Source organism: Amblyraja radiata, chromosome 8 (genome assembly GCF_010909765.2).
Source record: "Amblyraja radiata isolate CabotCenter1 chromosome 8, sAmbRad1.1.pri, whole genome shotgun sequence".
Classification (NCBI taxonomy): domain Eukaryota; kingdom Metazoa; phylum Chordata; class Chondrichthyes; order Rajiformes; family Rajidae; genus Amblyraja; species Amblyraja radiata.
Window position 1 is genome coordinate 75,132,311 of NC_045963.1, and position 24,159 is coordinate 75,156,469.

A 24,159-nucleotide genomic window follows, 5' to 3' on the forward strand; every position below is an offset into this window, starting at 1 on the left:
CGTTTAATCTTACTATTTTAAGGCATTGTGGTGCAGCGGTAGAGTTGCTGCCCTACAGCGCATGGGACCTGGGTTCGATCCCGACTACCGGCTGCTTTTGGTACTGAGTTTATACGTTAACCCCGTGATTGCGTGGGTTTCCTCCAATATCTTCGGTTTCCTCCCACACTCCAAAGACTACAGCTTTGTAGGTTAATTGGTTTGGTACCAATGTAAAATGTAGCTAGGGAAGAGTCTTGTTAAAACTAAGACCTGTGAATTTTTAAATACTTATATAAAAAATAATAACATAGCTGATGTTTGGAGAATAGCAAATCCAAGTGGTAGGGAATACTCATTTTACTCATCAGTTCACAAAACTTATTCGCGAATTCACTATTTTTTATTGGACACAAAATTAATCCCATATACGAATAAACCATCATATCATAATAGTATTATTTCTGATCATTCACCATTGACTTTTATACTTAAAATTGAGGGAATGCCGAGTATAAAACCTTTTTGGAGATTCAATGTACATATATTAGATAACCCGCAGGGTTATGAGTATATAAAAGAACAAATAAAACTTTTTTTCGAAATAAATGACACGCCAGGTATTTCTGCACCGCTATTATGGGAAACCTTCAAGGCATATATTCGCGGTGTCATAATTTCTTACCAAAGTTTTCAAAATAAGGAAAATAAAAGAGAACTTCAGCGGATAGAACAGAAAATAAAATTACTAGAACTGGACAATGCAACTGACCCAACCATAAATAAACATAATAAGATAACTTTATTGAAATATAAAATCAACAGAATACTATCGGCTAGAGTAATAAGATTATTCCAAATTACAAAACAAGCACACTTCGAATTTGGGGATAAGCCACATAAACTACTTGCGAGGCAACTGAAGCAACGAGAAAAGGAAAAAACTATTACTAAAATTAAATCGGATAAGGGTGAATTTTTAACACTGCCTAAGGATATTAATAAGAGGTTTGCCCAATTTTATCACAATTTATATACATCTAAAATAAATACAGATGTAAGTAAAATCACAAATTTTTTAGATAATTGCAAGCTCCCAAAATTGGATAGTTTAGAACAAGAGCAATTAGGAGCACGGATTACTAATGAAGAAATAAAACAAATAATAAACTCACTGAAAAATGGGAAGGCCCCAAGACCAGACGGTTTTAGTAATTAATTTTATAAAAGATTTCAGGAGTCAATTGTACCAAGATTATTCAATTTATACACGCAGGCTTATACTGAAAATAAACTACCAGAAACCCTAGCAGAAGCAACAATAACACTTATACCAAAAAAAGATAAAGATTTAGATGAACCGGGTTCTTATAGAGCTATTTCACTTCTAAATACGGATCAGAAAATTTTAGCAAAGATTCTAGCTAGAAGGCTAAATAATTATATTAACAATTTAATAAATACGGATCAAACGGGATTTATACCCAAAAGACAATCATTTAATAATTTGAGAAGGCTTTTCAATATAATGTACTCTCATAATGAGGACAATGAAGATATTTCAGTTGTCACGCTGGATGCAGAGAAGGCATTTGATCAAGTAGAACGGCAGTATTTATACAAGGTACTCCAAAAATTCAATATGGGAGAGAATTTTATTAGATGGGTTAACTACTTTACGATAGACCTACGGCAAGAATACTAACTAACAATACGCTATCTCCAAAATGTTACTTATCAAGGGGTAATAGGCAAGGGTGTGCCTTATCATCATTGCTATTTGCCCTTATGATAGAACCGTTGGCCGAAAGGATTAGAAATCACCCGAATATTCACGGATATAACACTAAGGACTCAAAGAATAAAATGTCACTATATGCTGATGATATCCTTTTATATATTACTAATACACAGACGAGTATACCAACCTTATTAACACTAATTGAGGAATTCGGCTCTTTTTCAGGATATAGAATAAATTGGAATAAAAGCGAAATTATGTCTTTAAAACCACAGGATTCGAGACACTTACTAAAATTCCCCTTCAAAATTGCAACAGAAAAATTCAAGTATCTGAGTATTCAAATTACGAGAAGACACAAATCATTATTTAGTGCCAATTTTATACCACTATTAAATAAACTGATTGATATGATTAAATTTTGGAAAACGCTTCCGCTCTCATTGATAGGTAGAATTAACGCTATAGAAATGACTTTCTTACCACAATTAATATATTTGTTTCAAGCGATCCCAATATATATTCCAAAATATTAAAAAAACAAACTAGGTTCCACTATCACTAATTTTATATGGGATTACAGAACACATAGAATTCAACGAAAGCATTTGTGCAAATCTAAAGAAGTTGGGGTTTATCATTACCTAACTTTATGTATTACTACTGGGCAGTGCATATTAAGAACATAATGTACATGTTGGATAGTTCCACTCAGCAGTTGGAGTGGATAAGAATGGAGAAAGAGGAGTGCTATCCGCACGATATAGGAACGATCCTGCTCTCGCCGATACAATTGAATAGTATAATATATAAGAAGAACCCAATTATTCATAATATAATAAGAATTTGGAAACAAATAAAAGTATCCTTGAAATTAAATAATTTATCAGTACTAATCCCCCCATTGAACAACCCGCATTCAAACCTTCTCTCATCGACAACACATATCAACAATTGGATAGACTGGGGATTAGGAAAGTATGGGATTTGTATGAATTGGGCAAACTGTTATCATTTCAAAAATTAAAATTTAAATTGAAGGATAATCAATATTTTAAATATATACAGGTATGTGACTTTATGAAGAAATATACACATAGATTTCAAACTATATTTTTAGACCCTTTAGAAGAAGCAATGAATATTAAGGCTGATTCACAAAAATTAATATCATACTTTTATAATAATATATTATATAGAGAAACCCTCAACAGAAGCACTAAGGGAAGATTGGGAACATGAGCTAATGATAAAGATCTCGAAGGATAGATGGGAAAAGTATTTGATGAATACACATAACTGTTCTATTAATGCAAGACATAATTTAATTCAATTCAAATTATTACATAGACTATATTATTCAAAAACGAGGTTGAATAAATTTTATCCAAACGTCTCTCCCAGATGCGATAAATGTTTGTTTCAAAACGCTAATATAACACATTCATTTGTAGGATGTACAAAGTTGAATAAATTTTGGAGTGATATATTTGATATATTTACAAAGCTCTTCAAGTCAAGAATAGAACCCAAAATGGAATGGATTATATTTGGAATAATAGGAGAAGATACCAATTTAAATAAAGACCAAAATGTTTTTTTTAATTATGGGTTAATAATTGGAAAGAAATTGATACTTAAATTTTGGAAAAATACAACCATACCAACTGTTAAAATGTGGATTAGGAATATGATGGACATAGCACGCCTTGAAGAAATGAGACTCCGACTAATAGATAAATATGACCAATTCTTAAGGAGTTGGTCTCCTTTCATCGACTTTTTGGAATCATGTGATGCAGCGGTACCATAAGGATTGCTGATTTCAGTTCATGACGTGCATAGATCTACATCTCCGAATACAGATTTGAAAAATTATCTTTTAATGGGCCTTCTCTTCTATTTCTACTTTCCACTTTTTCTTTTTTATTTCTTTTAAAAAAAAAAATTTTATATACACACTTCACGTTTTTCTACTCTCTACCATATATTTTTCCACTTTTTCCCCTTTCTATTGTTTTCTTTTTCTTGTCTTGCTTACTTCCTTCTCATAACAAAAAACTAGAGGTTGTACATAGAATGGATTACGGTATGACATAGTTGGCACCTAAAATTAGGTTCCACTGTACTTTTTTATACTGTATTAACTTCTAATAAAATAAACAAATTTAAAAAAAATTAAAAAAAAAAAACCAATGTAAAATGTCCCTAGTGTATGTAGGATAGTGTTAATGTGCGTGGATTGGTGGGGACTCGGTAGACCGAAGGGCCTGTTTCCGCTCTGTATCACTAAACTAAAAAAAACTTAAGGGGTTGATCTCATTTTAGAATCCAGTAAATTTTACAATTAGCTTTAAATTTTACTTACAATTCCTTTTCATTGTGGTCAATGTTAGGCGCATTGTTAATTCAATGGCTAGCTAGATCTGGTTATCTGTTAATTACTGTCAAACGAGGGGATTTAGAATTTTAGTTAGTATAATGCAGAAGGATCAAGCCATGCTCAGAGAAAGTAGCATGGAAAATGATTTTTACAATATATGGAGTTTGTATTTTTGGTGAATGGAGTAATATGATGACATGGAAAGACATTGGCCCAAAATGTCTGTGTCGAACATGATGCCAAGACAAACTAATCTCATCCGCCTGCACTCTTGTGTCCATCCAAAAGCTTTTTAAATGTCACCATGGTGCCTCCATCACCAGTGTTGGCAGTGCATTCCAGAGACCCACCACTTTGTGTACATGCATATTGCTTTACAGATGCAGCATGCTAACTTTCCCCTTAAATACAACCAAAAGAAAACAGACACCCCGAGATCTAGCAGGTATGCTGCCATAGAGAAGAATTACCCAGATCAGTTCCCTGCAGTTGTGATGTTGTGGCGGTCCCTGTGGGGTAGGCCACTCCTTGGATCATCCCCCTCGCCGATTGAGGGACAGGGGCGTTGGTCTGCCACGGGGTTTCCTGATGACTCCCCAGGGGCGGAGATACGGGGTTTCCTGACGACTCCCCAGGGGCGGAGATAAGGGTGTCGTGTGTGTGTTCTCGTACTGCTACCATTAAAAAGCTTCTTTAGAATCCGCCTGGTGTCCGGTTTTTTCCTGACCTCGACCAGGCCACTACACTGGTGACCCCGCGTCGTTCATCACGCATCGTGATGGAGAATAACGCCGTTGCGTTGAAGCTCCCAACTCTATGGACCGAAGAACCCGAAACCTGGTTCCAGCTGGCAGAGGCACAGTTTGCTGTGAGAGGTATCACGCAGGATGAGACTAAATATTATTATGTGGTTGGCTCGTTTGACCAACTAACTGCGAGGCGAGTTAAGCCTTTCCTCAGGGCCCCCCCGGTAGCGAACAAATATGATGGCCTTAAAGCATTTATCATCAGGAGGTTTGGCCTGGGTGACGCCGAGCGGGCAGCTCGCATTTTCAGAATGGACGGCCTGGGCGACCGCAAGCCGTCTGCCCTCCTGGAAGACATGCTCACCCTAATGGGGGACCATGAGCCGTGTTTTTTATTTAAATATGCTTACCTGCAGCAGCTGCCTCCCGACATTCGCATGCAGCTCGCCAGGGATCCGTTTACCGACATGCAGGCGCTGGGTGAACAAGCCGACGAGCTGTGGAATTCTCACCATCACAACCTGGAAGCAGTGGACGTCCTTCCCGAGGCGTTTGGAGGCTCAGAGCAGGTCGGGACCGCTATCCACCGCGTCTCCGCTGCTCCCAGTCGGCCCCCGCGGCAAAATCCGGCGGCCATTGCGCATTCCACAGCAGGCACGTCCTTCCAGCACGGCCAGCCTGCAGTTCGAACCAATGCCAGCAGAGGTCGCTGGCGTTCAAACCAGCCTAATTCGCCTGCAGTTCAACCAGACGCCAGCAAAGTTGGCTGGTGTTATTACCATCGCCGCTGGGGAGCTGCTTTGTCGACCACCCTGTTCGTTCTCGGGAAACTGAAGGGCCGGTCGTCAGAGATTCCTTCGGCGGCCGGCACGATTCATCGCGTTTTCGCTTGGGACCGCCGCAGTGGGGGACGTTTCCTCGTCGACACTGGTGCGGAAGTGAGTGTTCTGCCTCCCTCCATTGCCGACATCCGTGCGGGCAAACAAGGCCCCCTCCTCACCGCGGCGAACGGGAGTGCTATTCGCACCTACGGGTTTCGCACCATCCCGCTCAACTTTGGCCGCAACTCGTTTTCGTGGAGGTTCGTCATTGCAGACGTTTCCCAGCCGCTGCTGGGCGCCGACTTCCTTCAAGCCCATTCACTGCTCGTGGATGTCAAGCGGCGGCGCCTGATGCACTCTGTCACGCTGGAGCCGGTCTTCCTCCGTACTGGCGATCCGGTAGTACGCCCTGATGGCCCCCTGTCATCCGTGGATGCGACTTTCGCGCGCATCCTGGCAGATTTTCCCGGCATTCTCGAACCCCACTTCCGCTCCTCCACCCCGAAGCACGGGGTGGAGCACCATATCCCCACTACTGGCCCGCCTGTGCACGCCCGAGCACGTCGTCTCGCCCCAGACAAGCTCCGTCTAGCTCGGGAGGAGTTCCGCCAGATGGAGGCGATGGGCATCGTGCGTCCCTCCGGTAGCCCATGGGCCTCACCGCTCCACATGGTCCCTAAGAAGAACGGGGGCTGGCGCCCGTGTGGGGATTACCGTCGCCTGAACGATGCGACCGTCCCCGACAGGTATCCGGTCCAGCACATTCAGGACTTCAATGCCCATCTTGCTGGAGCATCCATATTTTCCAAGGTGGACCTCGTGCGGGGGTACAATCAGATTCCGGTCCGCCCCGACGATATCCCGAAGACGGCAATTATCACACCATTTGGTCTGTTCGAGTTTGTGCGGATGCCGTTTGGGTTGAAGAATGCCGCGCAGGCCTTTCAGCGGCTTATGGACTGCGTGTGCCGCGAATTGGACTTTGTCTTTGTGTACCTGGACGACATACTCGTGGCCAGTCGCTCGCGGCAGGAGCACTGCACCCACCTCCGTCAACTGTGTCAGCGCCTCAGCAATTTCGGTTTGGCTATCAACGCGTCCAAGTGCCGTTTCGGGGTGACGGCTATCGACTTCCTCGGCCACCGCGTGACTGCACAAGGGGTGGTGCCTCTGCCGACCAGGGTGGACGCTATCCGCAGGTTCCCCCGTCCGACCACAGTTAGGGGCCTGCAGGAATTCGTGGGGATGGTCACTTTCTATCACCGCTTCCTGCCGTCAGCGGCTGCAGTCATGCGTCCGCTTTTCCACCTGATTGCTGGTCATCGCAGGGAGGTTGATTGGTCCGTGGAAGCAACAGCGGCATTTGAGAGGGCTAAGGAGGCACTGGCTGATGCCACAATGCTCGTCCACCCACGAGAGGACGCCACGACCGCCTTGACGGTGGATGCTTCTGAGGTTGCGGTTGGGGCAGTGTTGGAGCAGCTCGTTGAGGGTTCCTGGCGGCCACTTGCCTTCTTCAGCAGGCATCTCAGTGGTCCTCAGCGTCGTTACAGCGCCTTCGACCGTGAGCTCCTTGCCCTGTATCTCGCCGTACGTCATTTCCGGTATTTTCTGGAGGGGAGACCATTCACTGCATTCACGGACCACAAGCCACTGACCTTCGCGTTCGCCAAGGTATCAGACCCGTGGTCTGCCCGGCAGCAGAGGCAGTTGGCGTATGTGTCCGAGTACACTACCTCCATCCGGTTCATTGAGGGCAAATTTAACAGGGTGGCCGATGCCTTATCAAGACCTGCAGTCCACACGGTTCTCCAGGTCGGTGAGGGGATCAACTATTCCGCCCTGGCAGCCGCTCAGCTTGCCGACGAGGAGATGGTCGCCTACCGTACGGCGGTCTCGGGCCTGCAGTTGGAGGACGTTGTCTGTGGCCCTGGGGGTACCACGCTGCTGTGCGATGTCTCCTCTGGAGTTCCGCGACCCATCGTTCCCATCGCCTGGCGGCGCAGGGTGTTTGACGTGCTCCATGGACTTGCACATCCCTCCATCAGGGCGACAGTAGCCCTGGTAGCCTCCCGCTTCATGTGGCACGGGCTGCGGAAGGAGGTTGGACATTGGGCGCGCACTTGCATCCCGTGCCAGACTGCCAAGGTGCAACGACATGTGCACGCGCCATTGCAGGAGTTCCCCATTCCTCATAAACGTTTCGACCACATTCATGTGGACATCGTGGGGCCGCTGCCGTCGTCCCAGGGCATGACGTACCTATTCACCGTTGTGGACCGCTTCACGCGGTGGCCTGAAGCCATTCCGCTACAGAATTCCACAACAACCACCTGTGCTCGAGCATTGCTGGCGCACTGGATCGCCCGGTTCGGTGTTCCACTGGACATAACGTCCGACCGGGGGCCTCAGTTCACGTCAGAGCTGTGGTCGGCCATGGCACGCCTCCTGGGTGTTCGTCTGCACCACACGACGGCGTACCACCCGCAGTCGAACGGCCTAGTGGAGCGGTTTCACCGGCAGCTTAAGGGTGCCCTGAGGGCGCGGCTCACTGACCCAGACTGGGTAGACGCTCTACCGTGGGTTTTGCAGGGGATACGCACCGCACCCAAGGAGGACTTGGCCTCCTCCTCCGCCGAGTTGGTGTATGGGTCTCCGTTAACGGTGCCCGGGGAGTTCATCCCGCCGGCACGTGGCCAGGTGGAGCAGCCTTCGGACGCTCTGCAACGTCTTCGGCAGACGGTGGGCAAGCTGGCGCCAGTGCCCACGTCTCGTCATGGGTCCTTCCGTCCGCACGTTCCCTCTGCTCTGGAGAACTGCCAGTTTGTTTTTCTGCGCAGGGATGCACATCGGACACCTCTACAGCGGCCGTACGAAGGTCCCTTCCGGGTCTTGGAACATGGCTCGTCGACTTTCGTCCTGGACATTGGGGGTCGGCGTGAGACTGTTTCAGTTGCGCGGTTGAAGCCAGCACATATCGATATCGATCGGCCGGCGCTGGTAGCGCTGCCCCGAAAGCGAGGGCGGCCCCTGTCTAGGGTACCTCCTCCTCTGGCTACTTCGTCCCCCGCACTTGTTGACCAGGCGCCTGTTCCAGGGCCTAGCGTTGTGTGCACCCGGGCTGGCCGCCGTGTACGCCCTCCTGTCCGTTTCGTACCTCGGGTACTTGGGGGGGGTCCTGTGGCGGTCCCTGTGGGGTAGGCCACTCCTTGGATCATCCCCCTCGCCGATTGAGGGACAGGGGCGTTGGTCTGCCACGGGGTTTCCTGACGACTCCCCAGGGGCGGAGATACGGGGTTTCCTGACGACTCCCCAGGGGCGGAGATAAGGGTGTCGTGTGTGTGTTCTCGTACTGCTACCATTAAAAAGCTTCTTTAGAATCCGCCTGGTGTCCGGTCTTTTCCTGACCTCGACCAGGCCACTACAATGTCTTCAATCTTTGATAGTCCATTACATCCGCTCTATTCGAGGCACCAAGGCAAAACAAAGTTCGCTGAAGAGACTTAATACTCAAGGCACACAAGAGAATGAAGATCAGAATCTCATGGGTTGAAATAATGCAACTTCTTGGTGTGTACTTGCTACATGCAGGAATATACTAGTGTAGTTTGGAATGGAGGGCCAGACAATACGTTTTCCACCTTGCACATTACTAACCTGATTTGCTATCTGTTACACTCTCCTTCAGTTGGATATGTGCAGTGGTAATTCAGGGGGAAAAAATCACTATTGATACTTCTGATGTAAAATTTATTATTTCTATAAATCCTCAAGTATTGACCATGAGAGTTTTTTTTTTAAACTGAATTAATATATTCTATGTGGAAAAAAATATATAATCATTAGCATTAAAGAAAATAGCAGTCCAAGAAATGAAAATGCTTCGTTTATCGCTGGGTTTTTTGTTGAATTGGTACATTTTCCTCACTGTCATAATTCTGGTTGTTAGATTAATTGTTTTTTATAAACAAATGCAAGTACAGTTGGATGGAAAAATCAGAGTGGAGATGTTAATGGCTTGTTTGAAAGTAATCATACAATTACATACGAAGAAAATTGCAATACCATATGGTTGAATGAATACATATTTGCTCGGTATGGTATAGTAATCAGATAGTATCAATAATTTCATTTAAATTGTGACATTTTCAAATGGCAATTTCAATATGGAAAGTAATCCAAGGTAACATTTTCAAAAATAATTTATGATAGAATAAAGTTCAGGGGGAAATATTCAAATAGTAATTTCATGATGTGAGATTAATCTAGAATGAAATTCCCAGAATTGGAGGATGTCCAACAAGATGCTTCCAGAGTATAAGACTTGGGATTTGCAATTTGGGATAAGAGTGGGGCAATTTTCTGGGCTTCGGGGGTTGATCTCCTTCTAGAATTCAATTACATTTTACAATTAAGGGCCTGTCCCACCAGCATGCGACGAGCGCGACCTAACGTGGTCGCATGAGCCGTACGGCCTTGCGGGGCCGGTCCCACTTCGATCGCCAGAGCCGTATGGAGTTGTGCGGAGCTGGTCCCGACATCGCGCGGGGCTCCGAAAAACTGACACTGTCCAAAAATTCGGCGCGGCAAAGGCCTGTCGACCCGCAGCCGCATTGAGGCCATACGCAGCGCCTCGACGGGCGTACGCACCGTCTCGACACCGTATGCAGCGTCTCGACGCCGTACGCCTAGCATTGCGCGATGACGTCACCGCCCGGCGTGCCGTTGCGTGATGACGTAACCGCCCGACGCCGTGTGACGTCCAAATTCAGTCAGCCCGCCTCCTGCCCAGCTGATTGGTGAGTATGATGTCGGGACCCGCCCCGCACAACTCCAGACGGCTCCGCGGTTGGAAGTGGGACCGGCCCCGCGAGGCCATACGGCTCAAGCCGCCATGTTTGGTCATGCTAGACGCATGCAATCGCATGCTGGTGGGACAAGCCCTTTAGCCTTTTACTTAACGTTGACTTTTACTTACAATTCCTTTCCATTATGGTCAATGTAAGGCACATTGTTAATTAGATGGCAAACTAGATCTAGTTATCTGTTTATTACTGTCAAACAAAGCTCTTTGTTATGGGAAATAAGTAGGGGAAGAGGACTAATTGAATTTGTGTGGGTGCTGGTATGGATTTGATGCCCTTCAAAAGTGAGAAATGATGAGAAATATTAGAATTCAAGTTCTGACTCGTGGCTCTTTCACTGAAAGCATCAGGAAATTAAAAACAAATTAAACACCAAATTTACATTTTACAACTGATGTGCAGAAGAGAGTATATTTTTTTTTGTGATACTGGTCATGCACTGTTTTATCAGAGCAGCAACATTATATACTCTCAACCATTTATAATTGCTGTAAACATTTCCCTGCATCTGGGAATACAATAAAACTAGAAGAAATGTTTGAGGCAGCCAAATGTCTCTGTGCAAATGATAGTACCAACATTTTATTCAACTGAAGGGGAGAGTACTAGAATGAGAAAGCAGGTTAATAATTTGAGAGGATAAAAAAGCAGAAACATTTATGGCACAAGGGTGGGAATTCAACCCATTAATTCCATGCTGGTTATGCATTTCACGCACCGGTCCAAAAATAATTTGTAGTAAGGATTTCTATCCCCATCACTTTTATTAGATAGTTATTTTCAACTCAAAATTCTCTGTAGTAAAATAATGTTGCAACTCATCTCTTATCTTTCACCCATTTATTTAACATCCATAACCCCAGATATTTATTTCCATGAGAAAGGAAACATAGAAACATAGAAAATAGGTGCAGGAGTAGGCCATTCAGCCCTTCGAGCCTGCACCGCCATTCAATATGATCATGGCTGATCATCCAACTCAGTATCCTGTACCTGCCTTCTCTCCATACCCCCTGATCCCTTTAGCCACAAGGGCCACATCTAACTCCCTCTTAAATTTAGCCAATGAACTGGCCTCAACTACCTACTGTAGCAGAGAATTCCAGAGATTCACCACTCTCTGTGTGAAAAATGTTTTTCTCATCTCAGTCCTAAAAGATTTCCCCCTTATCCTTAAACTGTGACCCCTTGTTCTGGACTTCCCCAACATCGGGAACAATATTCCTGCATCTAGCCTGTCCAACCCCTTAAGAAACAAATCTATTTATTTTAGAAAGTTTTTTTTAATTGTTTAAATCTCCCCTCATTCTTCTCTATTTCAAGGAACATAGGCCTAGCTCGACTAATTTAATAAGAATGTGTAAGAAGGAACTGCAGATGCTGGTTTATACTGAAAGAGAACACAATATGCTGGAGGAACTCAGCAGGTCAGGCGGCATCTCTGGAGAAAAGGAACAGGTAATGTTTTGGGTTGAAATCCTTCTTGAAACTCTGAAGAAGGGTTCCGACCCGAAATGTCACCTATTCCTTTTCTCCAGAGATGATACCTGAGCAGCTGAGTTACTCCACCATTCTGTGTCTAATTTAATAGGAATCCTGAGAGGCAGCTTCTTCACAGAGGATGATGGGTATATGGAATGAGCTGCCAGATGAAGTGGATGAGGCAGGTCCAATAACAACATTTCAAAACATTTGAACAGATACATGAATTGAAAGAGTTTAGAGTGATAGGGGCCAAAAAGGGACTCTTTGAAGATGGGGCATCTTGGTTGGCATGGCCGCATTGGGCCAAAGGGCCAGTTTCTGTATGGCTCGGTTGTGCTGATTGTCGATGATCAGCCATGATCACATTGAATGGTGGTGCTGGCTCGAAGGGCCGAATGGCCTACTCCCGCACCTATTGTCTATTGATAATGAGTTTCTTCCTGGTTTCCTGCCACATCACAAATAAATGTAGTTCAGTAGGTTAATTGGCCATTGTAAATTACCGCTAATCTGTAGGTCAGTAGAAGAATCTGAAAGAAATTAAGGGAAAAGTGGGGAGAATGAAATGGTGTGACAATTGGGCTGGAAAGTGGACTAGACGTGCAGGAACAACAATGATCTATTGAACAGCAAAACAGACTGCTTTAATGTATTGTGTAGGAAAGAACTGCAGATGCTAGTTTATACCGAAGATGGACACAAAATGCTGGAGTAACTCAGCTGGACAGGCAGCATCTCTGGAGAGAAAGAATGGGCAATGTTTCCGGTCTACACTCTTCTTCAGACCTGAAACATCGCCCATTACTTCTATCCCGAGGTGATGCCTGTCCCACTGAGTTATTCCAATATTGTGTGTCTATTTTTGCTTTAATGTTCTATTTCGCTGCTGGTTGTGAGACCTGACTGCATTCTTACTGTTAGGAGAGTTTGAAAGTACCCGACGAACATGCTATTTTGTACAGGCAATCAACAGCATTAAAGTTACTCTAAAGCTTTTGGTGCAGTGTGGTTCCACAATGAAAATGTTTTGTACCATTTTGGCTAGACGTTGCATGGGGTATCAGGAGGAAAAGAATACGTGTCATTGAAAGGAGATGGGTAGGCTCTGTAATTGCATTGTGAGCAATCTTGTTCCACACATATTTCCTGGAAATGTCAGCCATTACAAAAGCTTTGCCAAATAAAGGTCAACGATACAGACTTCCTCACAGACGTTTTCTCAAGTTAGCATAAAAAGCAAGTGAAGCCTGATGCACTTTGCAGACATCTCACATATCAAAATGGAATTTTGGTCTAAATTTCCACAAAGGCCTATTATGCTTAGCCTTCAAACATTTCCTGACTTTCTGTACTGCTAATAATCATAACATTTATTGGAATTTATGTGCAACCAATAAATGTCAAAGTTGAGTAGCATTTAGACATGTAATAGCAGTTTTCCAGATGGGTAAGGATAACCTTATTTACTTTATACTTTAGAGATACAGCGTGAAAATGGGCCCTTTCACCCATAGAGTCCATGCCTACCAGCGATCACCCTGTACATCAGTTCTATCTTACACACTATGGTCAATTTATAGAAGTCAATTAACTTGCAAACCCGCAAGGCTTGCAGGCCCGTACGATGCTTTTCAAAAAGGGGGGTGGCATGACCGGATTACAAAAAACTTAATGTGAAATAATGGGCACACTGTGCACATCACGAGCGCGAAGCGTGAAGTTCCTCGATGCCAGGGTCCAGGGCCCGCTTAAGGGCACTGGGAGCTCAGGGGTTTTAGATGCTCTCTGATGCATTCTGAGCCTTATTTTGGAGCATTTTTGCACCAAATTTATGACCAATATTTCAGAAATTAACAGGAACCCGAGAAGGGTGCTGGGTGTATGTAACGAGCTGCCAGAGGAGGTAGTTAAGGCTGGGACTATCCTAACGTTTAAAAGACATTTGGACACGTACATGGATAGGATTTGGATCGATATGGGCCAAACGCGCGAGTGGGATTAGTTTAGATGGGACATGTCGGTCGTTGTGGGCAAGTTGGGCTGAAGGGCCGGTTTCCACACTGCATCATTCTATGACTAAAAAGTGAAGAAGAAAAATGCATGTAGATAAATAGAGCAGATTTGAAAGAGGAGTGAATTGTAAAGGCAGAGAGAGGTTTATGGGTGGAAAGGAACATAGGAAAGGAGGGGGGAGAGTGGGCTTGGGCAGATGGGTGAAGGGAAAATAGTCACAGTGCTGGAGTAACTCAGTGGGTCAGGCAGCATCTGCGGAGAATATGAATAGGCGACGTTTCACAGAGTGCTGGAGTAACTCAGTGAGTCAGGCAGCATCTGTGGAGAACATGGATAGGTGACATGTTACAGAGTGCTGGAGTAACTCAGTGGGTCAGGCAGCAGCTGTGGAGAACATGGATAGGTGACATGTTACAGAGTGCTGGACTAACTCAGTGGGTCAGGCAGCATCTCTGGAGAAAAGGTATAGATTATATTTCGGGTCAAGACCATTCTTCAGTAATATGCATGATGTGACATGCATAGACATTTCTGAATGTTACCCAAACCATTGTGAGCTACTTTGTTACGATGCTTGCCCATTCCTATAACATCTCTGCTGCCTTGGGTGATGTAGGACAGGACACAAGCTTTGGGACACGGTGTGAAGCTGTTGCCGTCTGTTCCAGCCTGGTAAAAATCTGGATGGAATGGATTTGGAGGGGATGTTTCCACTAGTGGGAGAGTCTAGGACCAGTGGTCACAGCCTCAGAATTAAAAGACATTCCTTTAGGAAGGAGATGAGCAGGAATTTCTTAAGTCAGAGGGGGGTGAACTGTGGAATTCATTGCCACAGACAGCTGTGGAGGTCAAGTCAATGGACATTTTTCAGGAGGAGATTGATAGATTCTTGATTGATACGGGTGTCAGAGGTAATGGGGAGAAGGCAGGAGAATGGGTTTGAGAGGGAAAGATAGTCATAGTGATACAGTGTGGAAACAGGCCCTTCAGCCCAGCATGTCCCATCTGCACTAGTCCCACCTGCCCACGTTTGATCCATATCCCTCCGAACCTGTCCTATCCATGTACCTGTCTAAATGTTTCTTAAATGTTGCGATAGTCCCTGCCTCAACTACCTCCTCTGGCAGCTTATTCCATACACCTACCACCCTTTGTGTGAAAAACATACCCCACAGATTCCTATTAAATCTTTTGCCCTTCACCTTAAACTTATGTCCTCTGCTCCTCGATTCACTTACTCTGCGCAAAAGACTCAACCATCTATTCAAATCATGATTTTATACACCTCTATTAGATCATCCCTCATCCTCCTGTGCTCCATGAAATAGTCCCAGCCTACTCAACCTCTCCCTATAGCTCTGGCTCTCTAGTCCTGGCAACATCCTCATAAATCTTCACTGTACCCTTTCCAGTTTGATGACATATTTCCTATAACATGGTGACCAGAACTGAACACAATACTCTGAATGCGGCCTCACCAACTTCTTATGCAACTGCAACATGACCTCCCAACTTCTATACTCAGCCTGGCCTGCTGAGTTACTCCAGCACACTGTGAAACGTCACAGAACAGGGCAAGATTAGCAAGTTTACTGATGATACAGAAGTGAGTGGTTTTGCAGATAGTGAAGATGGTTGTGAAAGATTGCAGCAGGATCTGGGTCAATTAGCCAGGTGGGCAGAGGAATGGTTGATGTTTGCATGGTTCCTTGAAGGTCGTGTCGCGGGTATATCAGGTGGTCAAAATGTATTTTGGCACTTTGGCCTTCATCAGTCAGAGTATTGAGTATAGAAGTTGGGAGGTCATGTTGCAGTTGTATAAGACTTTGGTGAGACCGCATTTAGAACATTGTGTTCAGTTCGGGGCACCATGTTATAGGAAGGATGTCAAACTGAAAAGAGTACAGAGATCCCTATCCTGGATCAGTCCAATCAGGGTTGTGTCATCCGCAAACTTGAGAAGCTTGACAGAGGTGTCTGTGGAGGTGCAGTCATTGGTGTGGCGAGAGTAGAGGAGAGGGGAGAGTACGCATCTTGCGGTGCTCCTATGCTGAGCGTTTGCGGGTCCTAGATATGCTTTCCCGCCTCACATGCTGCTTCCTGTCTGTCAGAAAGCTGGTGATTCACCGACAGAGGGGTTCAGGCACAATCAACTCAGAAAGTTTGGAGCGTAGTACTCTGGCACAATGGTGTTGAATGCAGAGCTAAAATCAATAAAACAAAATCCTCGCATTGGTTTCCTGGCGGTCTAGGTGCTGGAGGATGAAGTGCAGGCCCAGATTGACTGCATCATCCACAGATTTGGTTTGTTAATCTGTTGTAATTTAAATTTGCAATTGCCAATATAAAAAGTACTGACCCGAAACGTCACCTATCCAATATCTCCAGAGACGTTGCCCAAGTTGCCCGAGTTACTCCAGCATTTTGTGTCTATCTTTGGTATAAAGCAGCATCAACATAACAGATGTTAACCAATAGCTTCAGGTCAACATAGCTAAGAGGAAATATGTAAGATGGAGGTTCCATTTCATGGCATATGCTTTGGCAAATATTCAGAAATGTTACGACTCCGGACATTTTGCAGCAATAATTGAAGAACCAGCCTGTTTGGGGATCGTGCGCGAAATGATACAAGCGTCTTCATTCTAAAATCTAAACTGTGAATCATCTTTACGTGGAGAATTTCCAGCCAGGGGGCAGATGTCGATATATTTTGCAGTCCATCCTCGATTAATGCTTTCTGCTGTATTATCTGATTGAATTGAAAGGCAGAAGCCCCTGACTTATTTAAGTGAATCTTGCAGACATCAAAATTACATTTTGTAATCTAGACAATAAATACAGGCACTCTCCAATTTACTTTCCGTGAACCCTCGCGTAAGTCAGATTTTACTCGTCAGAATCGCCGATTGTTGGTTTCCATCCCCTGTCCAAGATAACTCACTGTTGCAATCCCTCCCTGAATGCTTGACAAAGGCTTGTCTCTCTCCTCGTTCAAAACGTGAGTCAATACTGCTGAGCTAAAGATCGCTGTATCAGCGAAGTCCAGCTGTGACTCTGCACCAGTTAATGACTTAAACATTCGCCACAGCATCTGTGGAGGAAATGGACGTCCATGTTCTCCAGAACACTGATGGAACCACTAAATTACTCCAGTGCTTTGGGTTTTGCTCAAGTTATTTGTAAACTCGAGTTCAATCTCGTCGATGGAGCACTTTCTGCGGCGCGTAGTTTTCTGGATAAGCATCGCCGCCATTACCAGCATGCTTCCGCCCCCTGTCTTGCAATGGTTTAGTCACAATGAACTACAGATGTAAACACGAGTGATCGCACAGTTGTGGAAATTACAAACTACCTTGATTGCTGAGACAAACTAACAGTTTTACATGTTAAACACTTATAATTGTGTTCCAGTTCTGTTTCATTTATTTCCCTTTTAAGATGGTTTCCTTAATGTCCTTAATTTAAGCATGATTGACAGCTTTCATTATTTGATTTTACACTCATCAAATAGGGGTTGACAAGTGATTCTCAACCATTTCTGCAAAATCACATTTCTAAGTTCCATATTTAGTTAGTGAGGACAATATATTCATGCGAGGTGAGAGGGGAAAGATTTAATAGGAACCCGAGGAGTAGTTTTTTCACGCAAAGGGTGGTAGGTGTATGGAACAAGCTGCTGGAGGAGGTAGTTGAGGTAGGTACTATTGCAACGCTTCAGAAACAATTAGACAGGTACATGGATAGGACAGGTTTAGAGGGATATGGGCGAAATGCAGGCAGGTGGGACTAGTGTAGATGGAACATGTTTGTCGGTGTGGGAAGGTTGGGCTGAAGGGCCTGTTTCCACATCATAAGATTCTATGACTATGTCGTTTATCGACGTACAAAAAATGTGATGGATGTCCATGTCAGGACTTTGCATATATCTAAGATAAGATTAGCAGCAACCAAGTGGTTATGTATAATTCTAAACAGTTGTATCAAACTCTAAACAATATTTACAAATTGAATAGTGAAGCTTATTTGCCAATGCAAGATAGAACTACAAACAGGCACAAAATGCTGGAGTAACTCAGCATGACAGGCACCATCTCTGGAGAGAAGGAATGGGTGATGGTTCGGGTATATCCATTGCAAAAAGAAACAACTTACAACACTCACAGAATGATTACTTTGTGAGTACAGTGAGAGTATAAAAATATTAGTTAAATTACTAGATGTGCATTAAAAAAAACATGATTTTTAATCCAGAATTATATGCTCAAAAACGACTCATGACAGCTGGATAAATTAAATACAACTAAGTAAATTTGGAATCAAAAGTGCAATGCCAGCAATAATGAGTAGAAGGCTCCCGACACAAAACATCACCCATCCTTTTTCTCCAGAGATGCTGCCTCACCTGCTGAGGTGTGCAAATTAACTGCTCATGTTGCACATGACATATAAGCAATATTTTAAGCAAACACAGTGCCCTCCATAATGTTTGGGACAGACCCATCATTTATTTATTTGCCTATGTACTCCACAATTTGAGATTTGTAATAGAAAAAAAATCACATGTGGTTAAAGTGCACATTGTCAGATTTTATTATAGGCCATTTTTATACATTTTGGTTTCTCCATGTAGAAATTACAGCTGTGTTTGGTGTATGGTGTACAGTGAATGGTGGTGCTGGCTTGAAGGGCCGAATGGCCTACTCCTGCACCTATTGTCTATTATCTGCTCAAGTTCAAACAAATGCCTCAAAACTCATTGGCCGGCAGTTGATTTCTACAGCAAGACAATGATCCCAAACATAGTGCTAAAGCAACAAAGGAGTTTTTCAAAGCTAAAAAATTGTCAATTCTTGAGTGGCCAAGTCAATCACCTGATCTGAACCCAATTGAGCATGCTTTTTATATGCTGAAGTGAAAACTGAAGGGGACTAGCCGCCAAAACAAGCATAAGCTAAAGATGACTGCAATACAGGCCTGGAAGAGCATCACCAGAGAAGACACTCAGCAACTGGTGATGTCCATGAATCGCAGACTTCAAACAGTCATTGCATGCAAAAGATATGCAACAAAATACTAAACATGACTACTTTCATTTACATGACATTGCTGTGTCCCAAACATTATGGTGCCTTGAAATGGGGGGACTATGTATAAACACTGCTGTAATTTTTACATGATGAAACCAAAATGTATAACAATCGCCTTCATTAAAATCTGACAATGTGCATTTTAACCACATGTGATTTTTTTAATTTCAAATCTCAAATTGTGGAGTACAGAGGCAAATAAATAAATTATGGGTCTTTGTCCCAAACATTATGGAAGACACAAGGTGCACAAGATGCACGTATTTTCACTATGAACATGATCTCAAACAGACCATGCAGCAAAAGTATCTCAGTGCTGCTAAGCTTGAAATGGCCTGAAGATTTCCATTTTCCTGGGGTTATTGCCTTGGTCATTGCACTTCTGGGGTCTATTTAATTAATGCATGAAATTATGAAATGGCCATGCTCAATTTCACAGCAATAACCTAATGAAAGATGTTCATAGTAAAGTTACATTTTCTCGTCCTTTTACTTGCTCCTCGAGCAATCATTTGGATAGTTAGACTGGTAAAGTGTTTGAACATGGGGAAGAACATATTCCTCTGCTTCTGAAGATAAACACAAAATGGTGAAGTAACTCAGAGGGTCAGTCACCATCTCTGAAAAAATGGATAGGTGACGTTTTGGGCAGGGACCCTTCTTCAGACTGATAGAGGGCGAGACTGGAGACATGAAAAGGCCAGGACAAATCAGGGCTAGGACAGGTGAACTCAGGCATGGAGGTTCCCTGATAGGCCAATTGTTGGCTAGGGACAGCGTGATCCCAAGAGGGATACATCGTTGCGAACATCGTTGTGGAATTGGTTAACTAGTTAACTCTGCTTCTACCTCAACTGATTAGCATGTTTAAGATAGTAAATGTCTTTCGATTTTCCAGCATCTGCAGTTCCTTCTTAAACACAAATGTCTTTAGTTAATAAGCATACTAAACAAGTACTAAACACATTATTTTGAAGTCCAACTAGAATCTACAACACAATCCGTGTACACTATCGTTCACTGTACAAGTTTGCAACTTGGAAATACAAACAGAAACGGAATGTCAATAGTATGTTTCGCAATATTCCAAAGCTGAGAAGAACAAAATGTGGATATTTTATAAAACTAAAGTACATTGTGTTCCCATGCAAGATTAGATCAACAGGTTTAAAGAAAGTTGCTGTTATTATTTAAAGCAACACAAATTTTATTTCAGCATTATTATACTTCTGTTGAGTGCCTGTTTAAATGTCCGTAACTCTTTTAAATCAATTAAAACTGGAATATTAAGTAAACATTTCTACCTCAGTGTAAGAATTTTCTTTCTTGAGGACCAGATGACATAGGTTTAAGGTGAAGGGAAAAATATTTAATAGGAATCCGAGGGGTAACCTTGTCACACAAAGGGTGGTGGGTGTATGGAATGAGCTGCCAGAGGAGGTAGTCGAGGCTGGATCTATCCCAACATTTAAGAAACAGTTAACATACACAGGTTTGGAGGGATATGGGCCAAACGCGGGCAGGTGGGACTAGTGTCACTGGGACATGCGGGCCGGTATGGGCAAGTTGGGCCGAAGGGCCTGTTTCCACACTGTATCACTCTGTGACTCTTCACAAGAATGATCTTTAGTTGCTCTCCAGATATAACCTTTGGACATCGTTGGACATCAAGTGCAGGGATTCCTGTTTGGATCAGAGCTTAAATAATCTGCTAGCAAGCTAGAGTCCAATGAAAATCAGTCATAGAATGATGCATGGTTTGTCACAAGTTGTAACATTTTTGTTTGTTTATTTTTATCGTATTTCACTGCCCACAATTACCTGCCAGCTGATTCTATTTCAAGGATCTACCTGGCACTTCAACCCATGTTGTCAAATAAAGTCATTCTAGCACAGGTTAAAAAAAAATATGATCTCTCCTTTGTAAAATCCTACATCATAATACATTGAACAATTTGTTCCTGTGATATATTTCATCAGAGAGGAGTGTTGAGCACAGCACAAATAAGCAAATGTACCATGGATGCAGTGTCATCTCTGGATTTCGCCGAAGATTTAGGAAAACTGCAGCCCCTTGCCAATTTATTTCAGTTCTATATTGAATAGATTCTGTTTATAACTTTCCATCTCAGCTCTAACCAAAAGCTAAAATGAGCCAAAAGAGGAAACATTGGAATGAGCAGCAAAATATTGTGGCAGAGCTATTTGAAGAAGGTAATAAAAAAAGGTAGACAAAAATGCTGGAAAAACTCAGCGGGTGAGGCAGCATCTATGGAGCGAAGGAACAGGTGATGTTTCGGGTCTAGACCCTTCTTCGGAATGATTGTAGGTGGGGGGGGGGGGGGGGGGGGGGGGGGGGGGGAATTGGAAGAAAGACCAGGGCAAATCAAGGCTGGCAGCAGATGACCTCTGACAAGGTGGTTCCCTGATAGGCCAATTGTTGGTCTTGGGATCACACCGCTCCTAGTCAACTGATTTGTCCTAATCTATTCTTGCTTCCCGGTTTTACCACCCCCCCCCCCCCTCCACTCCCCAAGTCAGTCTGAAGAAGCGTCCCAACCCGTAACTTTACCCATCCATTTTCTCCAGAGATGCTACCTGGCCCACTGAGTTACTCCAGCATTTTGTGTCTACCTTCTGTTTGAAGAACGGTTAGGTTTACAGACAAAGGGGTAGGCAGAGACTAATAAAGAATGAGATCAAGCTTGAAGTCAACAACAGTGGGATTGAATGGTAACATAATGGTTGCGTTATTGGACTAGCACTAGTTGGAGGTAAAAGTGATCTGAAGATGCCAATAAGTCACACCAGAGTAGCTGGGGAATATAGATTCAAACAATAGACAATAGGTGCAGGAGTAGGCCATCGACCCTTCGAGCCAGCACCGCCATTCAATGTGATCATGGCTGATCATCTACATTCAGTACCCGTTCCTGCCTTCTCCCCATATCCCCTGATTCCGCTATCTTTAACAGCTCTATCTAACTCTCTCTTGAAAGCATCCCGAGAACCGGCCTCCACCGCCTTCTGAGGCAGAGAATTCCACAGACTCACAACCCTCTGTGTGAAAAAGCTTTTCCTCATCTCCGTCTTAATGGCTTACCCCTTTTTCTTAAACTGTGGCCCCTGGTTCTGGACTCCCCCAACATCGGGAACATGTTTCCTGCCTCTAGCGTGTCCAAACCCTGAATAAATCTTATATGTTTCAATAAGATAGCCTCTCATCCTTCTGAATTCCAGAGTATACACGCACAGCCGATCCATGCTATCAACATACGACAGTCCCGTCATCCCGGAAATTAATCTGATGAACCTACGCTGCGCTCCCTCAATAGCAAGAATGTCCTTTCTCAATTGTGAAGACCAAAACTGCACACAATACTCCAGGCATGGTCCCACCAGGGCCCCATACAACTGCAGAAGGACCTCTTTGCTCCTATACTCAACTCCTCTTGTTATGAAAGCCAACACGCCATTCGCTTTCTTCACTGCCTGCTGTAGCTGCATGCTTACTTTCATTGACTGATGAACAAGGACCCCCAGATCCCGTTGTACTGCCCCTTTTCCCAACTTGACACCATTTAAATAATATTCTGCCTTTCTGTTTTTGCCAACCTCACATTTATCCACATTAAACTGCATCTGCCCACTCACCCAACCTATCCAGGTCACCCTGCATCCTTGCAGCATCCTCCTCACAGTTTACACTGCCACCCAGCTTTGTGTCATCTGCAAATTTGCTAATGTTACTTTTAATCCCTTCATCTAGATCATTAATGTATATTGTAAATAGCTGCATTCCCAGCGCCGAGCCTTGCGGTACCCCACTATTCACTGCCTGCCATTCTGAAAGGGACCCGTTATTCCCTACTCTTTGTTTAAGAAGGAACTGCAGATGCTGGAAAATCGAAGGTAGACAAAAGTGCTGGAGAAACTCAGCGGGTGTAGCAGCATCTATGGAGCAAAGGAAATAGGCAACGTTTCGGGCCAAAACCCTTCTTCAGACTGATGTAGGGTGGGGGGAGGGGCGGGGAGAAGAAAGGAGAAATGAAGAGGAGGAGCCCGAGGGCTGAGGGAGAGCTGAGAAGGGGAGGAGACAGCAAGGGCTACCGGAAATTGGAGCTAGCAGAAATCCCTACTTTTTGTTTCCTGTCTGCCGACCAATTTTCTAGCCAGGTCAGCACCCTACCCCCAATACCATGTGCTCTAGTTTTGCCCACTAATCTTCTATGTGGGATCTTCTCAAATGCTTTCTGAAAGTCCAGGTACACTACATCCACTGGCTCTCCCTTGTCCATTTTCCTAGTTACATCCTCAATAAATTCAAGAAGATTAGTCAAGTATAATTTCCCCTTCGTAAATCCATGCTGACTCGGACCGATCCTGCTGCTGCTATCCAAATGTGCCACTATTTCATCTTTTATAATCGACTCCAGCATCTTCGCCTCCACCAATGTCAGGCTAATTGGTCTATAATTCCCTGTTTTCTCTCTCCCGCCTTTCTTAAAAAGTGGGATAACATTAGCTATCCTCCAATCCACAGGAACTGATCCTGAATCTATAGAACATTGGAAAATGATCACCAATGCGTCCACGATTTCTAGCGCCACCTCCTTAAGTACCCTGGGATGCAATTCCACAATTCCACACAAGAAACTACTGGATTTCTGTGAAAACACACCCAGTTCACAAGGTGGAAAATTGTTCAACTGACCTTGGTCTGGCTCACATCCAAGTCCAGACCCACTTCTGTGGAAAATTGGTATGCAGGCGAAAAGGTTGGTCTGAAGCCACATCATATGACTGAAATAATGAAAAAGTATAGTAACAGCAGAATTATAGTGAGTGTAGAATTGAACATCAGCAGCAAAACTTGGAACACTGAGGCTGCAATGTGGAAGGCTTACATGGCATACCTCTCATAATCCTACATACCTCTATCAGGTCACCCCTCTGCCTCCTCACTCAAGGGAAAACAAGTCCAGCCAATTCAATTTCACCCCAAGCAACCTCCTAGTTAATCTGTAGGAAACAAG

At 44.0% G+C, this 24,159-nt stretch overlaps 1 protein-coding gene across 5 annotated transcripts in view; it reads right to left on the bottom strand.

The window, feature by feature from the left end:
* Nucleotides 1-24,159, bottom strand: part of pak5 (p21 (RAC1) activated kinase 5) — a 161,457-nt gene that overhangs the window by 86,736 nt on the left and 50,562 nt on the right. Inside the window, exon 1 of one of the 5 annotated variants that reach the window (XM_033026243.1) lies at nucleotides 23,838-23,926. The exons of 3 other annotated variants lie outside the window; for them this stretch is intronic. The gene's annotated coding sequence lies outside the window, so the exon portion shown is untranslated. Of the gene's footprint in view, nucleotides 1-23,837; nucleotides 23,927-24,159 lie in introns of those variants that run through there. One more of the 5 variants, XM_033026241.1, reaches the window with a different exon arrangement.